This window comes from Vicugna pacos, chromosome 6, assembly GCF_048564905.1.
Source record: "Vicugna pacos chromosome 6, VicPac4, whole genome shotgun sequence".
Lineage (NCBI taxonomy): Eukaryota > Metazoa > Chordata > Mammalia > Artiodactyla > Camelidae > Vicugna > Vicugna pacos.
The window spans coordinates 47136386-47149712 of NC_132992.1; the positions used below are offsets into that span (position 1 = coordinate 47136386).

A 13327-nucleotide genomic window follows, 5' to 3' on the forward strand; every position below is an offset into this window, starting at 1 on the left:
CACAATTTACATTGTTTTACCTTGTGTATCCATTAACACATTATTGTAAGCATAGTTATTGTAATACTTTGCATACTAAATAGGATTATTTTCCCATTTTCGTTTACAAAGAGTTCATTGTTATCTTAACAAAAGCAACCAGTTTTTGTATGTTAATCTTTAATCTTGTTACTTTACTGAATTTATTAGTTTTAATAGTTTTTCCTTTCGGTGTGGGTGTTGGGAAACGTTTCGAGTTTCTAAGTAAGATCAAGTCACCTACAAACAAGGACAGTTTTACATTTTCCTTTCTAATCTGGATGCTTTTTATCTTATTCTTGCCTAATTGCTCTGGCTGGGATTTCCAGTACAATGTTGAGTAGAAATGATGGGAGTTGGTATCTTTGTTATGTTTTTGAAATTGAAGGGAAAGCTTTCAATTTTTCATTGTTGAAATAATGTTAGTTTTAGGCTTTTTATATATGGCTTGTATTATCTTGAGGAAGTTCTCCTTTATTCCTAGTTGTTGAGAGTTTTTATCATGAAATGTTATTAAATTTTATCAAATGCTTTTCTGCATCTATTGAGATATTCATGTGATTTTTATCCTGCTTCTGTTAATGTAATATATACATAATTGATCTGTGTGTGTTGAACCAAACTTGCATCTCAGGGATAAATTCTACTTACTCATTGTGTATGACCCTTTTAGTGTGCTGTTGAATTCAGTTTGCTGGTATTTTGTTGAGGATTTTTTTTTAATCTATGTTCATGCAGAATATTGACCTGTAGTTTTCATTTCTTCTGGTGTCTTTATATGGCTTTGATATCAGGGTAATATTGGCTTCATAAAATGAGTTTAAAAGTTCTCAATTAAAATTTTTGGAAGACTTTAAGAAGGATAGGCATTATTTCTTCTTTGAAAGTTTGGTAGAATTTACTCATTAAGTCATATGATGGATCCTGGAATGTTCTTGGTTGGAAAGTTTTGGACTGCTTACTAGTTGTAGATCTGTTTAGATTTTCTATTTATTCATGATTTAATCTTGGTAGGTTTATGTTTCTAAGAATGTATCCATTTTAAGAGTTTATCCAGTTTGTCAGCATGGTTGTTGATTGTAGTCTCCTATAATCCTTTATATTTCTGTGGCATCAGTTTAAAAAATTCTGATTTTATTTGAGTTTTCTTTTTCTTAATCTATTAAAGATGCACAGTGAGGATGGATATTCTGACCACAAAGTGTATTGGAAAACTGAATATCCATGTGCACAATAATCTGGACTCTCACCTTCTATCATACACAAAAATCAACATAAAGGATTAAGTACTTAAACATAAGGTCCGAAATAGTAAAACTCCTACGAAAAAACATAAGGGAAAGGTTTCATGGTTTTGGTCTTCACCATCATGTCATAGCTGTAACACCAAAAGCACAGGCAACTAAAGAAAATGTGTGTGATTGCATCAAACTAAAATGCTTCTGCACAGTGGAAAAAAAAAAAAAAGAAAAGTACAGTATGAAAGGAAATATTTGCAAAATATAAATCTAATTCATGGTTAATTTCCAAAAATATATAAGATACTTGAACAGCTCAATAGTAGGAAATAATCTAACAATCCAATTTTTAAAAATGGGCAAAGGAACTGAATAAATATATCTCCGAAGAAGACCTACACAAACTAACAGGTATAATAAAAAATGGTCAGTGTAACTATTACTCAGGGAAATGCAATCAAAACCACAATGAGATACCACTTCATTCACCTAAGATGAGTTCACTTAAGGTGAATATTGGCAAAAAAAGAATAAATGTTGGTGAGGAATTAGAGATATTAGAACAGTTGTACGCCATTAATGGGAATACAAAATGATACAGCCAGTATGGAAAACAGTATGTAGGTTCTTCAGAAAATTAGAAACAAAACTATTATATGAAATAGCAATACCAATTCAGGTTATAAAGGATTAAATCAAGATTTTTCAGAGATATTAGTACTCCCATATTCATTTCAACACTACTCAAAGTAGTCAAGATGTGTAAACAACCTATGTTTCCACCAGTGGATAAATGGATAAAGAAGATGTAAAGTTATACATGCATATATACATCCACACATATCTGCTAGAATATTATTCTCCCTTAAAAAAGGATATCCTCTAATATGTGACAATATGGATGAACATGGAAGGCGTTACGCTAAATAAGCAAAATAAGCTAGTCATAGAAAAACAAACACTGCGTGACTCCACTTAATGTGAAGTATCTCAAATAGTCAAACTTACGATTCAGAGAATAGAGTGGTAGTTGTCAAGGTCTGGGGGAAAGGAGATATGGGGTGTTGCTATTCCATGGGTACAAAGTTTCAGTTACATAAGGTGAGTAAATTGTAGAGATCTCCTACACATCATATTGCATACAGTTAACAGATTTTTAAGCTCTCAGTTCAGTATTCTTAAGATGGTGGATCTCATGCAATGTTCTTATAACATAAAAATTTGCAGACTCTGCAAATGAAGATACTAATACTCGTATACACATACGTAAAACTGGTGAAATCAGACTAAGAACATTAAATTGTATCACTGTCAATTTCAATTTTTAACTAAGATAATAATTTTGTTTTGTGGATTTACATATTCTAATACCAGAATGTGCTCACTATAAATTTCCAAAATATATGTACGTATGTATCCACATATTCACATATGTGTGTCTGTATGTGTATATCATGTAATTGCTTCCTCATCAGGACCATTTTCATATGCCACTTATGTGAAAAGCTAGAAGCATGGTTCTGATTATGTCACTCTTGGATTTGTAAACTTTTAATCTTTTGCTAGATCAAGTCCAATTTTAAAAATCTGAATTTAGGGTTTTTATCTTTCTTCAGCGGACCTCTCAAGATTCTTGCTGAAGGCAGGCTAGGGGTGATAAGAATTTGGTCATAGATCAAGTCTGGGAGATTTTAGCTACATTGACCTAGCAGTATTATAGCTAAAATTGAATTAACAGGCTAAGGACAGAAGTGAAGGGTGAGGTTTTATTTAAGTATAAATTTATAATATACTAGTTTCAGGTGTATAGCCTATTGAGTCACTGATTTTACAGATCATATACCACTTAAAGTTATTATAAAATGATTGCTTTATTTCCCTGTGCTGTATGGTGTATCCTTGATGCTTGTTTATTCTCTATGTAGTAGTTTGTATCTCTTAATTCCATACTCCTATCTTTCCCTAGCCTCCTTTTCTCACCTCATTGTTAACCATAGTTTGTTCTCTATTAACTGTGAATCTGTTTCAGTTTGGTTGTATACATTCATTTGTTTGATTTTTTTTTTAGATTCCATACATAAGTGATAACAGAGTTTTTGTCTTTGACTTATTTCACTAAGCATAATATCCTCTAGGGCATTCACATAGTTATAAATGGCTGAATTTCATTCTTTTTTTGTGGCTGAGTAATATCCTATTGTGGTGTGTGTGTGTGTAACATCTTTTTCCATACCCCTGGTGATGGACGCTTAAGTTGCTTCTATAACTTGGCAATTGTAAATAATGCTGCTCTGAACACTGAAGTGCATATATTTTTTTGAGTTAGTGTTTATGTTTTTTGGGGTGTATACCCAGTAATGGAAATGCTGGATGATATGCTAGTTCTATTTTTTGTTTTTATGAGGAACCACCATATTGTTTTCTACAGTGACTGCACCATCTTATATTCATACCAGCAGCGTACGAGACTTCCCTTTTCTCCACATCCTCACCAACATTTCTTATTTTTTGTCTTTTTGATAAAAGCCATTGTGATAAATGTGAGGTGATATCTTATTGTGGTTTTGATTTACATTTCTCTGGTAATTAGTGATGTTAATATTTTTTCATGTGCCTATTGGCTATCTGTGTATCTTCTTTGGGAAAATGTCTATTTAAGTCTTCTGCCTATTTTTAAAGAGGAATTTTTGCATTGAATGAGCTGTTTATATAGTTTGGAAATTAACCCCTTATTGGCCATATTATTTTCTGCCACTAAGTAGGTTATCTTTTTATTTTGTCAACTGTTTCCTTTGCTGTCCAAATAAAAAGGTTTTAAGTTAATTAGGTCCCATTTGTTTATTTTTGCTTTTATTGCTTTTGCCTTAGGATACAGTTCCAAAAAATACTGCTACAATTCATGTCAGAGTGTTCTGCCTATGTTCTTCTCTAGAATTTTTATGAGTCTTACATTTAGGTCTTTAATATATTTTGAGTTTATTTTTGTAGATGGTGTGAGAAAATGCTCTAGCTTCATTCTTTTATTTGTAGCTGTCCAGTTTTCCCAGCACCACTTGTTGAAGACACTATCTTTCCCCTTGTATATCCTAATCTCCTTTGTTGTAGATTAATTGACCATAGGTATGTGGCTTTATTTCTGGGCTCTCTAGACTGTTCCATTACTAGATACATTTTTTTTTCTTTCTGTGCCAGTACCATGCTGTTTTGATTACAGTAGATTTATGGAATAATCTGAAGTCAGGAAGCCTAATACCACTATCTTTGTGCTTTTTTCTAAGGATTGCTTTGGCAATTTGGGGTCTTTTGTGATTCCATATAAATTGGTTCCAGTTCTGTGAAAAATGTCGTGGGTGTTTTGGTAAGTATTGAATTAAATCTATAGATTGCTTTTAGTAGTATGGACATTTTGACAGTATTCTTAACTAAGAATGCAGGATATTTTTCCATTTTTTGTATCATTCTCAATTTCCTTTGTCAATATTTTATAGTTTTTAGAGAACAGGATTACCATCTCCTTGATTAAGTTTATTCCTAGATATTTTATTCTTTGTGATGTGATTTTAAATGGGATTATTTTCTTGCTTTCTCTTTCTGACAGTTTATTATTGGTAAATAGAAAAGCAACTGATTTTTGTATATTAATTTTGTTTCCTGTAGCTTTACTGGGTTCATTTATTAGTTCCAATAGTTGTTTGTTTGTTGTTTGGCTCTTTTGGTGGAGACTTTAGGATTTTCTATATATATAGTATTAAGTCATCTGCAATAGTGGCAGGTTTACTTCTCCCCTTTTAATTTTTGGCTCCATTTATCTCTTTATCTTGTCTGATTACTGTGGATAGAACTTCCAATTCTCTGTTAAATAGAATTGACCAGAGTGGACATCCTATTCTTGGTCTTGAATTTAGAGGAAAGGCTTTCTACTTTGCTGAGAATGATGTTAGCTATTGGTTTCTCATAAATGGCCTTTATTATGTTGAGATATATTCCTTCTATATCCACTTTAATGAGGAATTTTATCATGAATAGATGTTGCAAATGCTTTTTCTGTATCTATTGAGATAATCATGTGATTTTTATCCTTCCTTGTGTTAATGTATATCTCATTGATCTGTGAATATTGAACCATCCTTGCATCCCTTCTGTAAAGTCCACCTGATCATGGTATATGATCTCGTTAATATATTGTTGAATTCATTTGGAGAGTAGTTTTTGAGGATTTTTGCATCTATCTTCATCAGAAATATTGGCCTGCAATTTTTTTTCTTTGTAGTGTCTTTGTCTGGTTTTGGTATCAAGATAGAATAAATTTGGGAGTGTTCCATCTTCTTCAGGTTTTTTTTTAAATATTTTGAGAAGCATTAAGTAATAATTAATTAAGCAAAAGTATTAGCTCTTTTTTATATGTTTAGTAGAATTCCTCTGTGAAGCCAAATGGTTCTGGCCTTTCATTTGCTGGGAGTTTTTTGATTCCATATTCAATTATTACTATTAGTGGTTGGTCCTTTCAGATCATCTATTTCTTCCTGAGTCTTAGAAGATGGTATGTTCCTCGAAAATGTCCTTTTTTTTCTAGGTTGTTCAATTTGTCAGCATATAATTCTAGTATTCTCTTAGGACTTTTTCTCTGTGATACTGTTTTTTTTTTTTCCTCCTCATTCATTTCTTATTTTGTTTATTTGGGTCCTTTCTCTCTTTTTCTTGATAAACCTGGCTAAAAGCCTTACCAATTTTATTTATTTTTCAAAAAAAAAAATGCTTGATACATTTTCTATTCTTAAATTTGTGGATACTTGTTTTGTGGCCTAGCATGTGATCTGTCCTAGAGAATGTTCTATGTGCATGAAAAGAATGTATATTTTGCTGTTTTTGGATGGAAGGTCCTGTAGATTTCTGTGAAGGCCAACTGGTCTAATGTGTCATTTAAGACTACTTTTTCTTAATGATTTTCTGTCTGGATAATCTGTCTTTTGATGTAAGTGGTTCATTTAAGTCCCCTGCTATGATTTCATTATTGTCAGTTTCTCCTTCTCTGTCTGTTAATATTTGCTTTATCTATTTAGGTACTCCTGTATTATGTGCATGTATGTTAATGAGTATTATAGTCTCTTCTTGTATTGATCCCTTTATCATTATATGATGCCATTCTTTGTCTTTGGTTTTAGGCTTTGTTTTAAAGTCTACTTTGCCTGATGTAAGTGTTGCTACCCCCACTTTCTTGTCATTTCCATTAGCACAAAATACCTTTTTCCATCATTTGGGCATTGATTTTTAAGTTTGATAGGGAAAAGTATTTTTGTAGTTTTCACTAGATACTGAGATGTGGCACTCAGAATAGCATATTGAATACATCAGTAAAACTGATGTTTTTATCTGGACACACATGATCTCTGCCTTATACATTCCTGGAAATGTATTTTAAGGAGAGTGGAGGGTGATATTATCAGTTATTTGCTTTTACTTCATTTGTTGCAGCATATAAGATGAGATATATTTAAGCATCTATACATATATTTCTGCTAAGGCTCGTTTACTGAGGAACTGAGCAAATTGATACAAGTATTTTTACCTAAAGCAAAGTACCTTGGAAAGCATCAGGACCAATTCTCTCCAAATATTATATGTTATTAGAAAACATAAAACAACATTAAAATATGACCACTCTCCTTTAGCATATGTATTCTTATTTTAAAACTTGTAACCATTTACTAATTTGGAGATGTAAGAAAAAAAAAAGACCAACTTAGCATTCATAGTTTTCTGAAAGTCTCAGGGTTTACAGGTACATAAATTATGGGCTTGGAGTCATACTGATGTGTCAGTGTAGATTTATCAGTTGTAACAATTGTACTACTCTAGTGGGAGACCTTGACAATAGTGAGGCTATGCATGTGAGGGGAACTGGGTGTATGGGAAGTCACTATTCTTCACCTCAGTTTTGCTGTGAACCTAATACTGATTTAAAAAATAAAGTCTATTTTAAAAAGGGTAGGTATTTTAGTTATCACCTTTTGAAATTAGTTTATTTTCAATAGAAGTGATAAAATCTTGAGAGCTAAGCTGATTGTGAAGATATTAGGAAAAGTGCTAAAATATTTTTAGGCATCTTGAGGACTTTTGAAATGCTAATGACGACCCCTCCTGTTACCTTGGAATTCATTCTTACTGAATTCTACATCTAGCTATATAAAGCAACCATCTGTGAACACAAAATATGAAACCAAAATGATGCAAACTGTGAAAAAAGCTTTATTCTCTCTTCTTCAACATTTTCCTTTGTAGTGGGAAAAAAGGTAGAATCTACTCATCCTTATAAAATGGCATATTTAACATGTTAATAGACTGCACAAAACGCTGTAGATATAATCCATTTTATTTCTACACTATCTCTGTAAAATCTCAGAGGAATAGTGAAATCTCAGAGGTGGCTGATCTTTTTGTGCAGGGTCTCCATGATGTTTTTCACTTGAAGCTTTGATGCTGATTTATAATAAGAAGTTTTAAGTCTCTGAAGACCTGGAGTGATACTGACAAGTTTATAAATAAGAAAGTGAAAAATAGTCCTGATTTTAGTATCTAATTGGGAAAATTTATGTGTTTGACCTGAAACAATGTCAGGTATTTCTTCAGTAAAGATGGGGTTTATTCAGGAGATTCAGCAGAAAATTGCAATTCAGGATCTGTAACCACAGTGAACTGTATGCAAATCTGTGCAGCAACAGAAGGAGAACTCTTATAGAGGGGGAAAGCATGTTGAGAGGGCTGAAGTAAACACAGGGTCCATAGCTTTTCATTGGCTGAATCCTGAAAGAACTTTTCTTATTCTTGTTGGACTCCACTGTTTTTGCGGGATATAAGAGCTCCCCCTCTGGTCTTCCAGCATTATTTAATTGAAGTTTATGCTTACTAATTTTTTATATTTCCAACATTATTACTTTTATTATAACAATCCACTTTTTTGGAAAAAAATTGAAATAAATTTGAAAATATTCTTAAAATGTCTTTTAAGTTTTCCTGTCTTACTTTAGAATTCTAGGCATTGAGCAATACCTCCAATAACATTTGCAGGGCAAGATAGATGGTAAATTTTAAATTGAGCCAATCTGATCTTGAGTATCATTCCAGGAACATTAGGTTTTTACTTACCCTTTTATCAGTTTTTTTCAAATTAATTTTTGGACCTTGTATTAGAGGTCTCCAGAGAACCTGGAGAATATCTATCTATCTGTCTGTCTAGAGCTCACAGTATTTGGTAGCCTTACATAGAAAGATCACAGTTACTGGAATAAATTAAAGTTTTTAAAATGCCAGTATTATCACAGTTTAAATTAATGTCCTTGACTTTTATAATGGTCTTTGGCTAAATAAATAATATTTATACATTTATCTGTAATATTGAGACATTAAAATAATGTGTAGGAAATTTTGATTGCTTTAATTGTGCCAAAATTTTTCCAAAAGTATATTTACCCATTTGATCCTCACAGCAGCCTGTGCAGTATATATTGTGATTTCCAGTTTTACAAATAAACTGAAGCACAGAGAGATTAAATATCTTGCCTGAGGCCACACAGCTTATAAGTGGTAGAACTATGACTTGAATTTAAATATTCTGAATGCAGTGCTCAAAAATAAAGCAATAAGCTTTATTGCTTCTCTGTAATATATGCTCTAGTACTTCTTTATAATTGTATGACAATGTTGTATTGCAGTGACTGGACTCTTTTGTAACATCTTATACAGTAAAATGTGGACAAATAAGTAAAAATGTGGTCTGTTTCTAATGCATTTTCAAACTAGTAGAAAAGCATATGATACAATATTGGGGATAATTATAATATAGTGTACTGTGGGAACACATGAAAGGGACACACTCTGTGTCCAGGTGTCAAGCAGTCAAGCAGTCCCTGAGCCAGAACTTGGTGGAAACTTCTAGGTTGGCTTACCAAACTTCTGTAGATTTGGTTTGTAAGGGATAAGATGCCCAAGTGATGTATATAGCTTAGTACTTACAGTACAGCAGGCAGTGTGAGCTTTTTGTTTGCACAGATACCCCAAACCCCAGACTCCACTGGGGCAGTGCAGAGGCAGACTTGGCTGGATGCTACGCATACCATGGGTCCATGTCCCAGTGGAGGATGGCTGAATTTGGGAGACCCCAAATCTCATAAAAGGGCTTATGGGAAACTTTCCAACTCTCTCATCTGGAAAGAGATATCATCTTCGTTTTTCTAGATTATAAGCAAACCTTTAGAGAAGGGAAGGGGGAGGGTTCTTTATCTTTACTAACCCCAAATATCTCCATGAATGAAGTCATTCTGTCTGGAATTTACATAAGCCCCAGTTGACTGTTAATTCCTGGTTGTAAAGAAACTTGAGAGACTTGTGGAGAATTGTGTCTCAAAGTAGAACAATTCTGGGCAGCCTTTACAGAAGGAATCAAAGCTAAAACTTGAGACTTGTGTGAAAGAAGATGAAGGGGACATACTTTCCAAAAACATAGAAGGAGCAATAATTTAGGTAGGGCTGAAATATAGATACAATGCCTTGGTGGGTTATGTTGAAAAGACATCCAGCCTCAGCATTTTAGGACACACTAAAGAGAGTAAATAGTTGAGAGCTGATCTTGGGCCATTGAGTGCTTTTACATTAAGATATAGGTAGACTTGCTTAATGCAACTCTTTGGAAGTATGGCTAGAAGGAGGAAGCTCAAAGCTAATTTTGCCATTTCTTCACAAACACTGAACAAAAGATAAGCAAGCCTTATCCCATGGCAAGACCTTCCAGTCATGTATTCTTTACTGTACTCTCATCTTTATTTTTCCATATTCTTACTGTTTCTGATCCAAGTTACTACTTCCTTTATCCCTCCTAAATTTTTATTCTGTATGCGGCAGGCCCTTTGTTTAATAGCAGATGAAATTTTCCATACCTCAATCACTCCGAAGGGTCCTTTCCCTCACAGGGCTCTCACTTCTCCCTGTCTTCTCAAGGATGCCTGACTTCTCACACAGTGCTAGGAAGTAAAGACTGCATACATCTGTTTCCCAGGGTTGCCTTCAAATCACTTGTCTTATGTCCTTGTAAAATGCTTTCTCATTCTTGGCATGTGAAATTTGGCTTTCTATTTTAATTGTTGCCATGTGTAAATGTTTACATGTTTATGGAAAATTTTGATATATGACATAATTGTACTTCTCATCTCAAGTAGTGTATCATCCCTGTGGATTTGTATGCCCTTACAGAAACTCATACAGCAGTGGTAAAGGCCATCTTTTACTTCTTTAAATCTGAAACATTTCAGTCATACTTCATTTCAGCTACTCAAATACACAGCCATAGTACACAGGCATAACAGCACCAACAGTTACTTCATCTCTAAAGCAAAACTGTCTACGGCCACTTTGTTAACAACCCATTTCAGTCGTGCTCATTATTTCATCCTCCAATTACCACCACTTACTTGATGCCTTGATTTTCTTCCCAATGTAAAGCGCCCTCCCTGTCTTCAGTTTCTTCTCTATGTAGACTAGGCTTAAAGTACATTAGTTCAATTTGATGATGTAAGTGTCCCAACTCTATTGTTTCCTTACCCTTTCTCACATCTGAGAAAACACAATCATAAATTTATCAGCTGTTTGTCCTCTGCTCTCCAGGTCTCTGAGCACTAAAGAACATCATCCAAGCAAGTACAGCAGGGACACCTTCAAGTCATTGTGGTGATAAATCTCATCTAGGTCCTATTCAATAATTTGCAGAATCATTGATATTTAATTTAAAAGCTCCATGGGATGTTATCTCTGAGGTCTTTGAACTAAGTCTAGCAAAATATCCAGGAGATTTAGTGAATATCACTTAATCGATTGAGTACTTGCAAATTTGAATAAGAGGGATTATCCATTATGAAAAGTACAGCTCAATACAACATAGTTGTTGAATGTTTTGCATATTTATAGAAATAGTAAGAACTAATATTGATAATAATCATTAAAACAATTTGGATGGTGTGTGTTTAAAAGTCAAAACCAGGTATTTCACAAATTACTGCCAATACAACTTTCATTACTTCAAATAGATGTATCTTGTCCTTTAGTGTCTTCAGACACAACAAATTCTCAGTCCAGTACTTAGTATTTATTCGGTGATCCAAATTTTATTTATTTTCTTTGTATTTTCTTTAAAGGGTAATTCCCCAGATAGTTTGTTTGATTTGTGTGTGTGAGGGTGTGTTTTAGACCCAGTTTTATATTTATATACCGTGGTACATAGATTAATTTATTTAGTATCCCTATCACTAATACCTTTAAGATTATCATCATGCCAGAAATGCCCACATTTTTCTTTTGTTGAGTGTAAGATATTAGAGAGCAGGATATACGTCAAAAATATTCTTGGATGGCCTCGCATTTACAGAAGAGTATTGAATGACTTTTGAAAACTGGTGACAACTTAAATATATCTAAAATAATTCTGACCTTGCTGATAAGTCCTTCTTACACTCCTTATATGTGAACACAGTCTTTCTGTACAGCAAAAATTCCTTAGCATGACAGTGTAATATAATGCATGTTCACTTCAGTTTTATCTAATGTGGTAAGAGATCAAAGACAAATTCTTTCAAAAGAATAAAACAGACCCTGAGGGACATTTATGCAAGGCATGTAAAGATTTATTCTTAAGATACTAGAAGCATATTTGGATATAGTACATCATGGTTCTTAATACATTTTTTTCTCCCTTTCTTTAGTTGAGTATTACTTCTTTTAGTATGAATTACAAAATCTGAAATCTTATTTTTATACTTTGTTTTATGAAAAATGAACTTTGTGAATGCAGAATATTATATGGAAGAAATAAGCTTCATTTCCTGTTTAAATCACAAACAATCCAGTTATTTTTTCCCCTCAACATTATCAGCTTCTGGAATAAATGCCCATTAAACTCTCTTATCCAGATATTTATAGTTCATGTAAATAACAAAGAAAAAAAAGAGAAGCAAAAAGAGAAAAAGTTTTTTTAACAAACGGAGGGAAAATATCACGTATTTAGTAAATCATAAGGCCGACGCTCTGTATGAAAACATGCTTAACGACTCTAAGCACTTTTTACGTGTTAAAGGCTAAAGGTTACATTATTAGTGCTTAAAAATTATTTGTTAAAAAAGTATCAACTTTTAACTTTTTACATTAACAGAAACTAAATAAAAAGAAAGTCTGATTTTTTTTGATCTGTTTCTCTAAGTTTCTGTTCTATATTACTTTCTCTCTGTTCCCTGCTCTGACTTGCTAATGGTACCAGTGTAGATCTTTATGTTACATACTCTTGACAAGTCCAGTGCTTAATTCTTTAATCAGTTTAATTTCATATTTCTCCTGTTCCAAATTTACATAAAAGAAAAGTATGCTAGTTTGACTTCCTTAATCTATTGGCCTTCATTAGACAAGTGTCTCCTCTTGGTCCAGTAATACTCATAAACCAGTCTTCATCTTAGGGTTCTATATTTTCAACCTTTTCATAAAACTTAATTTTTGGCTTCTAATTAGCATGCATTAATGAGATTCTTGCTATAAAATTGATTCCAATTTTCTCCCTAATCAGAATTCTTGCCTGTGATGATGGTGTTGTTTGGTTGATTGAATATTATGTTCTCTGTAGTTTCTTCGCTCACAGGTCAATTAACTCCTTTGCTTCTACTCCTCTGTTTGGAAATGGCTCTTATTGCTTGTAATTCAGCTTTCCCACAGGAGTGCCGTGAAGAAGGAACTAGTGCTGACAAGCTGAAATTGAATGGAAGTGAGGATTTAAGGCTCTATGATTTGCACCTGGTCTTGCTAGTTAAGGAACATTGTAATTTAAAAATCTTTTTTCTAGACCTAAATTTTCCTTGTATAACATAATAGACTGAATTTTTCTCTTATTTAGTGGAAAAACTTAAGTACCTCCTGTGAGAGAGGAAATTAAAAAAGGGAAATAATAGCCAAAGGTAAAAGTAAAGAATATTTAAACTGAGACACTGAATGATGATGATTTTGGAAAGAAAACAGGAGGAGTGAGGGGGAGAAGTTGAGAATGA

The 13327-nt window shown here is 33.1% G+C and overlaps 1 long non-coding RNA gene across 3 annotated transcripts in view; it reads left to right on the plus strand.

Annotated features, from left to right (window-relative positions):
• Positions 1 to 13327, plus strand: part of LOC140696904 (uncharacterized) — a 404568-nt gene that overhangs the window by 22780 nt on the left and 368461 nt on the right. For 2 of the 3 annotated variants that reach the window (XR_012073557.1, XR_012073554.1), the window contains exon 1: positions 4535 to 4614. The exons of the other annotated variant lie outside the window; for it this stretch is intronic. This is a non-coding gene — a long non-coding RNA (uncharacterized lncRNA). Of the gene's footprint in view, positions 1 to 4534; positions 4615 to 13327 lie in introns of those variants that run through there. 3 annotated transcript variants of the gene reach the window in all.